The sequence below is a fragment of the Oryzias melastigma genome, linkage group LG24, assembly GCF_002922805.2.
Source record: "Oryzias melastigma strain HK-1 linkage group LG24, ASM292280v2, whole genome shotgun sequence".
NCBI lineage: Eukaryota > Metazoa > Chordata > Actinopteri > Beloniformes > Adrianichthyidae > Oryzias > Oryzias melastigma.
The window spans coordinates 10,095,426-10,107,697 of NC_050535.1; the positions used below are offsets into that span (position 1 = coordinate 10,095,426).

A 12,272-nucleotide genomic window follows, 5' to 3' on the forward strand; every position below is an offset into this window, starting at 1 on the left:
TTGGATTTTCCCTCCTCAGCAAATTGCTTCTTCCAAATCCACGAAGGGCTCGAAAACAACTTTCTCCCCGACCTCCTCATCATTATCCTTTTGGATACAGTTATTAAACAAAAAGTCAATCTATTGCAAACGCCTTGACTAAAATTCAAGGATTTTATTTTTTTTTTTAGAGAGGAAGTGCAAGAAGGGGTAGAAAAAAATAAATCTAGTTTAAAAGAGCTGTCTGCATTATTGGCATTTTTCTGTGAGTGCATCTTTTATCAGTTTCATATAGGGCATTACATGCAGTCGATGTGTGTGTCAGCACAATACTGTAAATAATAAAAGAGCCACAGTGGTGATTGGAGACGGCAAGTCTTGAAAATAGCTCTGAGAGGAGAGAATATTTATTCACTTTAATGACCAAGCCCTTTATTGACTTTCTGGAAAATCCAATATTCAGCCTGCGAGGCAGAGAGAATCTTTCTCACCAATTTCACGACGGTCTCTGGGACAATATGCATTTATAAACCTCCACCTCAAACCTCATGCAGGTTTCTCCGAGGATTCAGACACTGATGTATGTGTACATTTGTGCATGCATGTGTCAAACGGTTTTATTTTTTTGGTTTCTAAGATTTCCGAGGAGACGTCTCCCGCCATATTGTGCATGTGTACGGATGGCTGGAACACGCATAAGCAAATATGTAAACTCCTGTTGGTCTCGGCGGTCGGCAATGATGAAACCAAACTCAATTTGGTGTAGCAGCCGGTTTCTGCCGGTGCACTGTGGTGTATGGTAATCCAGGCAACGATGGAGAGAAGAGGAGCAGCCGGAGACAAAGACAGGAAGATGGAGAGATGTTAGATGGCACAGTCAGGCGGCATGTAAAGCAAAGGCGGTTAAGAGGCAGGGAGCAAGTAACAATAATTGAGAAGCTGGATGTCTCAGAATTAATATTTTCCAGTGAATTGCGTACATTTTCAGAGTTTAACTTATTAAACTGAGAAATGTTTTTCTTTTAATCATTCTTAAATTGACAAATTCTCAAAGTTTTCTCCTATGAGTCTATTCTTAGAAAAGGATCATAGGATAAAAGAGATGTGAAACACACAAAAACCTTTGAAAAGCAACAATTTTGCATTACCAAACTCAAACTCAACTTCCACAAAGGGACATGTGTCTTCAGACAAACCAGTTTGAACCAGTTCTAGGGCGCTGTGAACCACAGACAATCAGTTTCAAGTCACTAAAGTCAACCAGAATTCATACATGAGGAGCTCCAGATAATAAAACTCACTGTTGATTTTTATAAAAATGAAAGGATTTTAATTATGTACTTATACAGAGTTTTACTAGTTTAGAAGGCCCCAAGCGTTTAACAGTCCCACTCCCATTCACACACTGGTGGTTGAACAGATTTTGTGTAGCCCATTTTCAAGAGAGAGGGGCGTGGACTTCCAACGAGCTCACTCCTGATTGATGAGAATGGTTGCCATAGAAACAGTGGCTGGATCCAATATGGCGGAGGCATCCGTAAAAAAAGAAAAAAAGGCAATTGAATACGCTTAATTTTGTTGGAGCTCGAAGTAAACCATCTCCTCCGGGTGACATCACAGCCACTCAATCCAATTCTTATATACAGTCAATGATTTGATGTGTGAAAATATGTAAATTTTGCTGTCAGAGTTGAGGATATCTCCAAATTCTGACAAAAAATCTGACAAAAACAATAAAAAAAATTACAAGTCTTTTTAGTCATCTTGTGTACTCTTGGCACTGTATGTGTACTGCTTAATGATTATGTGTTGACTCGATTATACGAGTCTGGAATAAAGCTTTAATTGCTAGAGCTGCATCCGGATTCAGAGCTTTCAAAGTGAGCTGCAGATTGTCTCCTAGCAAAGGAATGTCAGGACATAATGAAGAATGTGTGGCATTCGAGAAATAATGTAATTATTTTAATTTTTCCAAAGGAAAAGTTGGTAAAAATTTGCAGCTTAGACAAAAGGGAGCTGCTACCTTCCCACAGTATTCCAAACAAAACCCAACGCAGTTAAAAGTAGTCTGAAACATAGATTTTTGGGCAATCAAACGAAAATAAAGTAAGTCATAAAATGTGTGGAATGAAAATGGTACAATAACTATACCACAGCATTTATTGGCACACAGACGGAAGCTTAAAGAGTCTTTCCACTTGATTACAGGTGCGCTGCGGTGGACTATCAGGACACAGACACTGACTCCAACGTGCACAAACACACAACATGCAGGAATGCTAGAAAAAAAGGAGAGGAGGACGCTGAATCATAATAATTAGCTCCTGCACGGTTACTGTAAAGACTGATATTATCCCAAACAGCCCAGAAAAGCTCTGTTTGATCCAGTCCATTAGTTACTGTCAGCCCACAGGCATCACCCGCTTCTGGGTTTAAATATAAAATCATTATGTGCTTTTTTATATAAAAAAAAGTCACTTTCTCTAACTATTAACTTTTTAAATGTTCAAGCCGCAAGCTTTTATAATTCAATAACAGGAAGTTGAATTTTTAAAAAGGTTTGAAAGACCTCCTTTACTTAATAAAAAATGATTGTGTAGTGTCGGCTTTCCTAGTTTGTCTGTTCAAAAGACAAATTAATAAAATGAATTTTTACAAATTTTATTTTGTGAAGGTGGCAGAAAACAAGCCATTTTTTAAATCATAGATGCTTTAAATGTATAATTACATGTCTATTTAATCATTTTTAAAATCCTAAACATTATTATGTGTTTAATTTCAGTATTTATAGCAAAATTAATATAATTTCCAAAAATGTAAGTTATTTCATTTTAAGAGGTATTTTCTTAGAATATTTAGAAAAATATATATATTGTCGCACAATTTAATCAAATAACATTTTTTAACAAATTATTAAACCCCAAAATGAGTGTTAAAATAGCATTTACTGCCTTAAATTGCACACTGCTTGTAATATTCCCCACACTACAATTTGCACTCTTTGTTTACTTGTATTTATTGTTTATATCTTCTTTAAATAATGTCTATCTTTATATTTTCTGTAAATAGTGTATATTTTTCTGTAACAGCCACATTTCCATGTCTGTTGTATTTTGTCTTTTTTGGCTCTGATTATCTCAGGAATTAGGTTGTTTATTTTTTACATGGGTGATCGTTTTAAATGTGAGACATTTCTTCTTTTTCAAGCTAAATTTTTACCTTTCACAGTTAGGCTTAGTTTAGTTAGGAGCTTTTAGCACCTGATTGTGTTCTGCATTCTGATTGGCTGTAGGCTATTGTCAATAAATCTCCCTCATGCCGTCTCTCCTGTACAGTATGAGTTCAGTTTGCCATATTTGCATACATTTTCCATTGTGATCAGATTTTTTTCTGTGACAACTTGAACTTTGAAAATTTTAGCAGAGAGGGAAAAGTGTGAAAAAGTTCATTTATGTCTGAGAAAAGTGTATAAGTGTGTAAGTAGAGAGGGATTTTACAGTCTAGATCAGGGATCACCAACCTATTTGAAACTGATCTACTTCATGGGTACTGAGTCATACAAAGGGCTACCAGTTTGAAATAATTAATTTTTCTTAGTTATAGTTATTTATACATTATTTATCATGAATAATGATACTCCTCTATGTAAAGACACTGATTTCTCACCATAATTATCAACAATGACAAAAGCTAAGGAACAAATATCAATATTCAGCACTTTATTAATCTCTTTTTATTGACCAGGTCAGAATGATCTACCACTTAATATAAAAATGCAAAATATATATTTGTTTTTAAACATATTAACTACATTTCCTTATATAAGTTTGAGTTCTGAACTTCTCAAGCTTATGTAACATTTCCTTAAAACCAGATTTGTCTTTCATGTTTTTAATTTTTATTTTACAGTATAATGATATATGAGGTTGTTTAAATTTTTAATTGTGCCTTTTTAATCCGTATGTTCTTGCAGTAATGATGAATCACATTGGGCTTACACAAACACACTTAGTAGCACTTAACACCCTGATGGAGGCCTGCTGAGCGGCCCTGAGATGTGTGCGGAACATCCGAGGCTGAGAGCAGCTGCCACTTTCACTTAAACGTCAAGCCGTTTGAGGGAAACGGTGCCTGCTGATGTTTTTCGCGGAGCGTCAAGCCTCCTTCACGAGTGCTGAATGAATGCGACAGGAAAAAAGCCCTGAGGGTGGCGCTGTGGAGATGAGGACTATCAGAATGTGAATTATACTTCTTTGACATTCAGATTCAGATCATTATTAGATGAATTTCTAATTTCCGATTATTGTGAAGAAGAATTCAGTCTTGAAGTTAACTTTGTTTAAGCTTAATTTATCGATTTGATTAGATTAGAAAACACTGTTAGAACAGTGAGAGCCAGAGGAAAACAGAAAAACAGTTCGGAGAAAGTTATGAAAGGCACCAAAATGTGAGTCCATTCCACAACAATCCTCCATATCCTTTTTGTCTTCAGTGGAAAACAACACAGTCATGCCTTTGCAAACACCAACTCCATGTCCTTCACGCACAAATTAAACTACTTTGCTGGATGACGATGACTCAGTACTGATCCAGGCTGGAGCTTCGCTGCTGGACAGACTCCACTCCCTCTCGGGCTCAGCTGAGCCCAGCTTCTTCAGACGGCGAGGATCATTTGGCCCAAACACATTCCACATCTGCAGCTTTTTCTGGTTTGCAGTTGGTTGCAAAGTCAAGGTGATTGCAGTAACTGCCAGACCTGAACAAACATCTAGTTCCTGCATTGTGTCTTTTTTTTCCACAAAACTCACTTATTACTACAGCTTCCCCACAATAACATTTGGGAGTTTTATAACTGAACCATAAAGCTCAAAACTTCAATAAATGCAGAAGCGGAATATATTGAATCATCTTCGGTGGTCCAATTGAATGAATCACTGACGGTGAGTACCTTTCAGCACAGGCTGACCCATTGGCACGACATCAAAAGGTTGAATAGATTTTTGACTATCATTTCAAGAAGACAAAGTTGGATGATCTATAGAATTAATCTTTCCATCCATCTTCAGAACCCATTAAATCCCTTTTAAAGCCACAAGGTTGCTAGGGCCTATCCCAACTACTGTTGGGACTATAGTATTGGCCCTTTACCATAGTATTCTTAAGGATTTCAGAGTAAACTACTGTATATCTACATATATGATCATATTTTACCTTTGGCACCTTAAAGATCACATTTTTAAATGAAATATTAGTTAATTTTGGAAGCTAATTTTCCTATCTGGAAGTAAGATGCCTCAATCTCTGAGGCACCGTGTTTCGCTATCATGGGTACCGCCCGTTTTATAACATCAACCTAGATCCAACCACTGCAGTGTTATGGTGTTTTACCCACAAAAAACTAAAACAATAACAACATCCAAACGTTTGTAAAGTTGGATGTATATTTTCCATATAAAATGAAAGCGTTTTTCCAATCACCACTAGCTCTGTGGAGAAAGTGTGTATTTGTGAAAGTGTGAATGCTAGCACCGCAGACTCTTCCTGAAAGGGGCTGTTCTCCACTTTGTGACATCACAATGTGAGGACCCACTTGTTTTCATGTATTAGGGCAAATTGAGGAATGCTGTTTTTTGCTAGAAATGAAAATTATTAAACACTTGAAAGCTCAAAAAAGTGCATTTTTATTGATATAGGCCATTTAAAGGAGGAAATGTTGATATATAGTAAACCTGCCCTTATTTCCCATCAGCCTTTTATTTATAGCCCCTCAGATCCCCAACCTGACTTTACCAGAGCAACAATAAAAGTAAGAAATTTTCGAGCTATAAATCCGTACAGTTTTAAGCCAGATGTCAACTCGGATGAGGAAAACAAAAACGTACATGGATCTAGTAATCTACAAGTGGATGCATCAGAATGGAGTGGAGCATGGAGCTTTCAAACAACCTTTTTTCAAATAACATGTTTTGTCTGAATAAAGAAATACTCAGAAATGAAGTATTCTTTTTAATGCCCTCCATCAAAAAAACACTAAAAGATTATTTCTCAATTTCTTGTAAGTGATTGTTAAAAATATCAGCAGTGTCCTTGTAAAATAGTTTTGGTTCTTCAGCTTCATTATCTAAAGTGTCCTCAATAAATTGTCCTTTAAAGGCTTATAAGCAATTCTTGTCAATGTCTCATAACTCCATTATTCAGCAATCTTATTATTGTAAAGAGTTACCAAATAATTTGCACGTTTAGGGAACAAATGTCCCTTCTTGAGATGAGATCACATCTCATTTCTTGTTATAATATATATTATTTTTTATCCTATTGTTTACGCAAATGAATAAGTATAGACTGAGTCAGGCCAGAATTTTTTTTTCCTAAATACATTATTCTTAATTTGATTTTAGGTATTAGTCCATACAGAGAGTTCACAGTTACTTTTACAAGGTTAAGTTTAAAAACTCTCAGTGTGATGCTTCTGAATAGGATTCACAGCCTTGCAGAGACAGTACTGATGGAAGTAAAATGGCAAATTGAGAACAATTTCCACAAAAATATGTTGATTAAAACCGCTTCAAATTGGTTAAGTTTGATCCTAATAGTTGTGATGGCGCCATGACGGGTTCCAGCGTGTTGGAGACAGATGTTGAGTGGATGGACAATAACCAACAGCTGCAGTGCAGAACAGATGAACACATCAGATTCTCATTTCTGAGGTAAATAGCTCTGAGCCTACTGTAGCCAATTGAGTGTGTCATTGATAAGTTATTAAGCTCACTGAGGAGATTTTCTGTAATGAGAAACGCTCACACAAAGACTGTCTGTCCTTGCTCCACAGCTTACTTTCAGTCCTCAAACGAATCTTTTCTGCCATATCAAGCAAATTATATAGCTACTTTCAGCTGCAGACTTTTTTCTTAACCTGTCCTGGTTTGACTCAAATAAAAAAAAAGCAGGGTTGTTTGCTAAAAGGGTTTGACATCAGATTTCTTAACAATTTGAGGCTCAAATTGTTACATGGCAGTTTTTTGGTTTTTCTTGTCAGGGCTCAAAGTTTTACCTAACTAGACGATATGTGGAATATGTTGCTAGGATACTGTAAGATCTTCCAAGATATCAAGCACCAAACTAAAGCCTAACTGCCTTTATTGGTAAAAAGGGCCAAACTTGTACTGGGCATCGAGGTGGCCTCCAAGTATTATGAAGGTCGTAGACCACTTGTTGAGCCCATAGAGTGAACTTGTTCATTCACATATTGTCTACGGGTGTGTTGTGGGCAAAAGATAGTAGCAAACACTTGAACAACTTGTAAGGGTGAAGTAGGTGAAGGCGCTGTTCAAGTGACAGGAGTGCACTCCTTAAAGAAAGCCTGATGTTTGGGATTTGGGAAGTCGTGGTGCAGAGGTAGAGTGGATACCCTCTGATCAGATGATGCCAGGATCTGTTCCCACTCTGCAAGTCCATGTGTCGCTTGAGCAAGACATCGAACCCCACATTGCTGCTAGTGGTCATAGGTTGGCGCCATTATCCGGCAGCAAAGCCACATCAGTCTGTAAATGTGTGGGTGTAAAGAACTGTGACTGTACAGCGCTTTGGATCTTCTAAGAAGGTTGTAAATCGCTATACAAGTATACACCTTTTCCATTGTTGTCTTGTATCCTATGGGTATCTTACGTAGTAGTAGTTCACTTTCGGCTTATCCCTTTCGGGGTCGCCAGAGCGTAACAGCACCCACTGTTTCGCATCAGTGATTTGGCCCGTGGATGCCCTTCCTGACACAACCCTTTACCTGAGGGGCACAGGGACCCAGTTAGGCAGCAGTGTCAACGGTCTTGCCTAGGGACCCAATCTGAATGGAGATCAGTGGACAACCCTTAGGAATCGAACCCAGGGCTCCTGCGTGCCAGCCCTTCACCTAGGCCACTGAGCCACCCAGCGCTCATGGGTATCCTACGTGCACTTGCATATTACATGCACATCCTGTAGATGTGGAATTTAAGCGCGGTCACTACAGGGCCAATACTCCCACCTTACCAACTACTAGAGTGTGGCATAAGAGCGTTGGACCACAGCATCGCCTGTACATCAGAAGTATGTGTAACTTGCATTATTCTTACAAATACTTTACAATACACTTAACACACATGGGGCAATGGTACGTTGCATTTTCATGACATCTCTCGAGGAAGGCATGTCTTCCCTAAAAGAACTGCAAGATTTTCAACGATCCTCAACGGGTCCGGACAACCCAAAAACCAACACCACTTGTGCAAGGGCATGTAACAAAAAAAAAAGTCCAACTCCAATAATCTTTTGATCTATTTTGAAAGCATTCCTATTGGTCTTTTAATTTTGATTACCCCGTTTTAAAGCAAAATCAAGAAAAGCCTTTTTCTAGGACAAGTATTTCATTAGAAATTTGTCTCCGAGTTGTGGGTGGAACTCTTGGCACTAAACAAGCCTGCCCCCTCTTCCCGTTACCCATCTGTTTACATGCCAGATGCCGATTCGGACGAAGAAAAACCAAGATGTTGCCATTCCTGTTCACTTTCCAGCTTGGTTACTCATGTTCTCCTTCCTTGCAATTGAAGACCGTTTCTACCCAAAGACCTCATCAATGTCGTTGGATTTACATGTTGAACTCTGCTTACAGATTTAACTTCACCCTTAGGATTTCCTTTTTCGGATTTGCTCTCCAACTTCTCCCCTAATAGCTTCCGGTATTTAGATTATCCCCTCTTACCTTCAGGAATACCAGGAGTAAGAGCCACACTTCTGATATCTGCTCACCCTCTCTCTAACAGTTTCGAACTTTATCTGATCCCCTTCAGTGCCGCCCGCCTGCAGTAATGTCTTCCTGGCTGTAACATCCACAAACTCTCCAGGAGAGAAGTTACTTAACCTCCTCACTGTTCTTTCACTCTCTGTTTCTCTGTTAATTACTCCTGTCTCTTCTAGTGTCTGGTCCAGTGTGCTGCCATGTCTGTTATCACAAGCTCCCAATCCAAACCCCTGGAGAGTTTTATTAGAAAACTTTTCTTTTAAACTATTCCTGCTTTAAGCTATTCCTTATGTTTGGTGTGATTTTTTTACAAACACTATTTCTGAAGGACATCCTGAATTTATGAGGGGAAAAAAGAGTTTCTCTTGTCCCAGAATTCCTCCGGTGAAATTCTTGTTTCTACTGTGATGCACAGAGGAATGAAAACAACTTTTTGGATTCATAGAGATAGTCAAGATGTGAGTCTTTGATTGTGAAGGATTGCAAAGTCATTTGTTCCTCCAGGACAGTTACATTGTCCACAATAAAAAAATGAAGTCTAATTTTTTTGAAAACAGTGTCATTAACATGACACTGCATTTAACTTGATTTGCCCCCAAAATGCTATTTAATCCTTTCTCACAACTGGTGGCTACTGATGCAGGCATGAAGTTTGGCTGCTGGAAATATCATGGTCGCAGTGAGCTCATAGAGTGAAGATGTTCATGATGTGTGTAACAGGTTGTAGCAGGTTGGGGTTTTGATTTTTTTACCCCTCAAAAATTGCACAAAGAGTATGATAGTGCAGTTCTTCTGCTTGTTATAACTTAGGAAATTAGACAATATGACTGTACTTGTGTATCACCTTCACCAGAATTTGCATGCGGTTAGTGAGGGGTGAGTATACGCAACTTACCAACGACTAGTGTGGCTCAAGGGCACTGTGCAACAGCATCACCTGTCCGTCATAAGTGCCTACAACTTACATTAACCTTACCAATACTTTGTGATACACTTACCACATGCTTGACATTCAATTCTCATGACCTCCTTTGATGTGGGCACCTGTGCTCGATTTTCACTCTATCCTTTTTTAGTCCGCGTTCTCCTGCCACTCGTTGCCAGATCGTCTTGTGAGCTTTTCGAGTATCACGAGCCCTCTAGCCTGCACAGATACTTTATATATTGTCGTTCAGTTAAGGACGCCTCCCCATCAAAAATTTATGTTTTGGGTGTCCCCAACTTGTCGTCTCTGGCTGATCCCATTAAGTCATGGATCTCACACCTCTGAGCCGCAAACCAGCACCAGTCCAGTACCAGGACATGGGTACCCTAACCCCGTGCCGGTACCCAAACCGGTACTGCACGAAACAGTACAACGTCTAAACACAAAATGGTACGGCGTCTGGTACCGGTTCGGGTTCGGTACCATGTCTGATACTGGTTGGGGTCCGTTAGGGTTAGTGTATTAGTATTAGACCCATACCAAGGACTAGTCCACGTCTGGCACCGTGTCCCAAGGGTTGCAGACCGCTGATTTTACAAACAGAAACAACGAGTAGGGGACATCCAAAATGTCAAAAAGTGACGCAGAGGAGTCTTTAACACCCCCCCCCCTTTTTTTTTTACAAAGGAGAGCAGGTGGTGTCCAGGAGTCTGGAGCAAAAACTGTAAGTTCATGGTTGTTGCATCTATTTTTCTAATTAAAAATAAAAGCAAACATGGTTTTTCAGCAATTGAAAATCAGAATTATTTAAATATTTTCACTTCACAAAAATTACACACAAATTTCAATATTTTCCGAGCTGCAGATATTTAGTGAAAACCCTTATTTCTTGGTATCATAGGGAACCGACCTAAGATCAATATTAAAACAGTAGCATGGAAAACAGCCTAGTTAATCACATGTTGGGTGTGTAAAATCTGGACTTAATTTGTTTTGTATCCACAATACATCTGCAGAAAACACAGCAAAGCTGTAATGTCTATTGGGCTGAACACAGTATTTTTCCACTTGCAGGTGCAGCATTTTCTATTAAAGCTGTGTTCTGCTCATTTCCTGTTCACCTGCAGAAGTGAGCACACTCAGCATCAACAGACTTACAACAAAACAGCATCTTTAAGTGTTTAGTTTGTTAAAAACGTAAAAACAAGCAGACGTGAACAAAAAATTAAGGATGCAAACGGAGGCAAAGAAAGACGATGACCTGCAAGAGGAAAGTGAAAGCCAAAGCGGCGGCGGAGATGGATGAGATGCAGGTGGGTCCATCAGGAACAGAACCCAGGTGTGAACGTGACGCACAAACAGAAGGACTGGGGAGAAGTAACCAGGAAGTGAGAGCCTCCATGAGATAAAGGACTCATAAGGAAGACAGGTTTCTGAATCAGAATCTCAAAAGAGAATGAGAGAAAACACGGACAGAACAGAAGGCCAGGGGTCAGGATTACTTTGTTTTTAAAAAGGTAAATTTGGTTGGCGGTGAGTCAACCTCTTGAGGCAGAAACAGGAAGAACCGGCAGAAACAAGAACATCATGGAACTGATAGAATGGAAATGTGGAAAATAAAGACAGAAATGACTAAGAGCTGGGTAAGAGTTTGTATCCCTTTAAAAAGAAACAACAAAATGTGTTTTAATCTTAAAAAAGGGTAAATAAAAAATAGAAAAATCAATAATGTGTCAGAGTCTTTAAATATGTTCCGATTTTGCGAGTTTATGATGCAAACCATCTCTATCTATGAGGCTGAACTCAAAATGTTGTTTTTTGGACAAAAATAATTGTTTAAAGGTGTGAATCATTCCAGATGGTCTTTTGTTACTCACATTGGAGTAGTACCACACTGTGACGGACCCAGCAGGAGTGTTGTTTTACTTTGCATTCAGTGAATGAAAAGCCCCTGTGATAGATGTTTTAGGAAAGCCTCAAATTAGGAAAAATGGTTGGAGATGGTTCAGTTTTTGAGTAAGATGCAAAGTTAACAATTAAGAAAAAACTGAGTTTTCAATGAGGAGACCACAGGGCATCCTTCAGAGTACCAACAATGTTAAGCAGAGTTGGAAAATGGAAAAAATAGTGCTTGGTTAGAAAGATTTAGAACACTGTTTACTATTTGATAAAAGGTGAAACATGTGGGAAATCATGATATGAATGCAGTGGGACAACTAGAAGGTTAAGATGTTGAGGCCGTTTTTAGTTTTTGATTGTTATTTTGGTCTCGGTTCACCCTAAAGCCTTTTGCTTCACCTTTCAGTTATTGTTGTCATTTATTGATTTGTTGAAAATACATTTTATGAAAACAATCTCTTGGTGTTTTTGTTATTAGTTTAAGGGGAAAAATATAAATTGGGGGCTCGTCCGGGATATGTCCACTGTCAGAATCCATTGAATTTGCTGGCATTTGATCCTTTTGTGTTTTGTTTAGTTGAGTTTGTACTGAGACAAAGTTTGGTTGACAGTTTTTCTTGGTGGTTCACAGATCAAAGATCCCAAAACACACAGAAGTCCCACTCTGACAGAAATTAAGTACACAAAATACAGAAC

The 12,272-nt window shown here is 38.6% G+C and overlaps 1 long non-coding RNA gene across 1 annotated transcript; it reads left to right on the forward strand.

The window, feature by feature from the left end:
• Nucleotides 1-10,180: 10,180 nt before the first annotated feature.
• On the forward strand, nt 10,181-11,393 carry LOC118598131. Its single transcript, XR_004947232.1, has 2 exons — nt 10,181-10,401; nt 10,752-11,393. It is a non-coding gene; the product is annotated as an uncharacterized LOC118598131 (long non-coding RNA).
• Nucleotides 11,394-12,272: the final 879 nt, after the last annotated feature.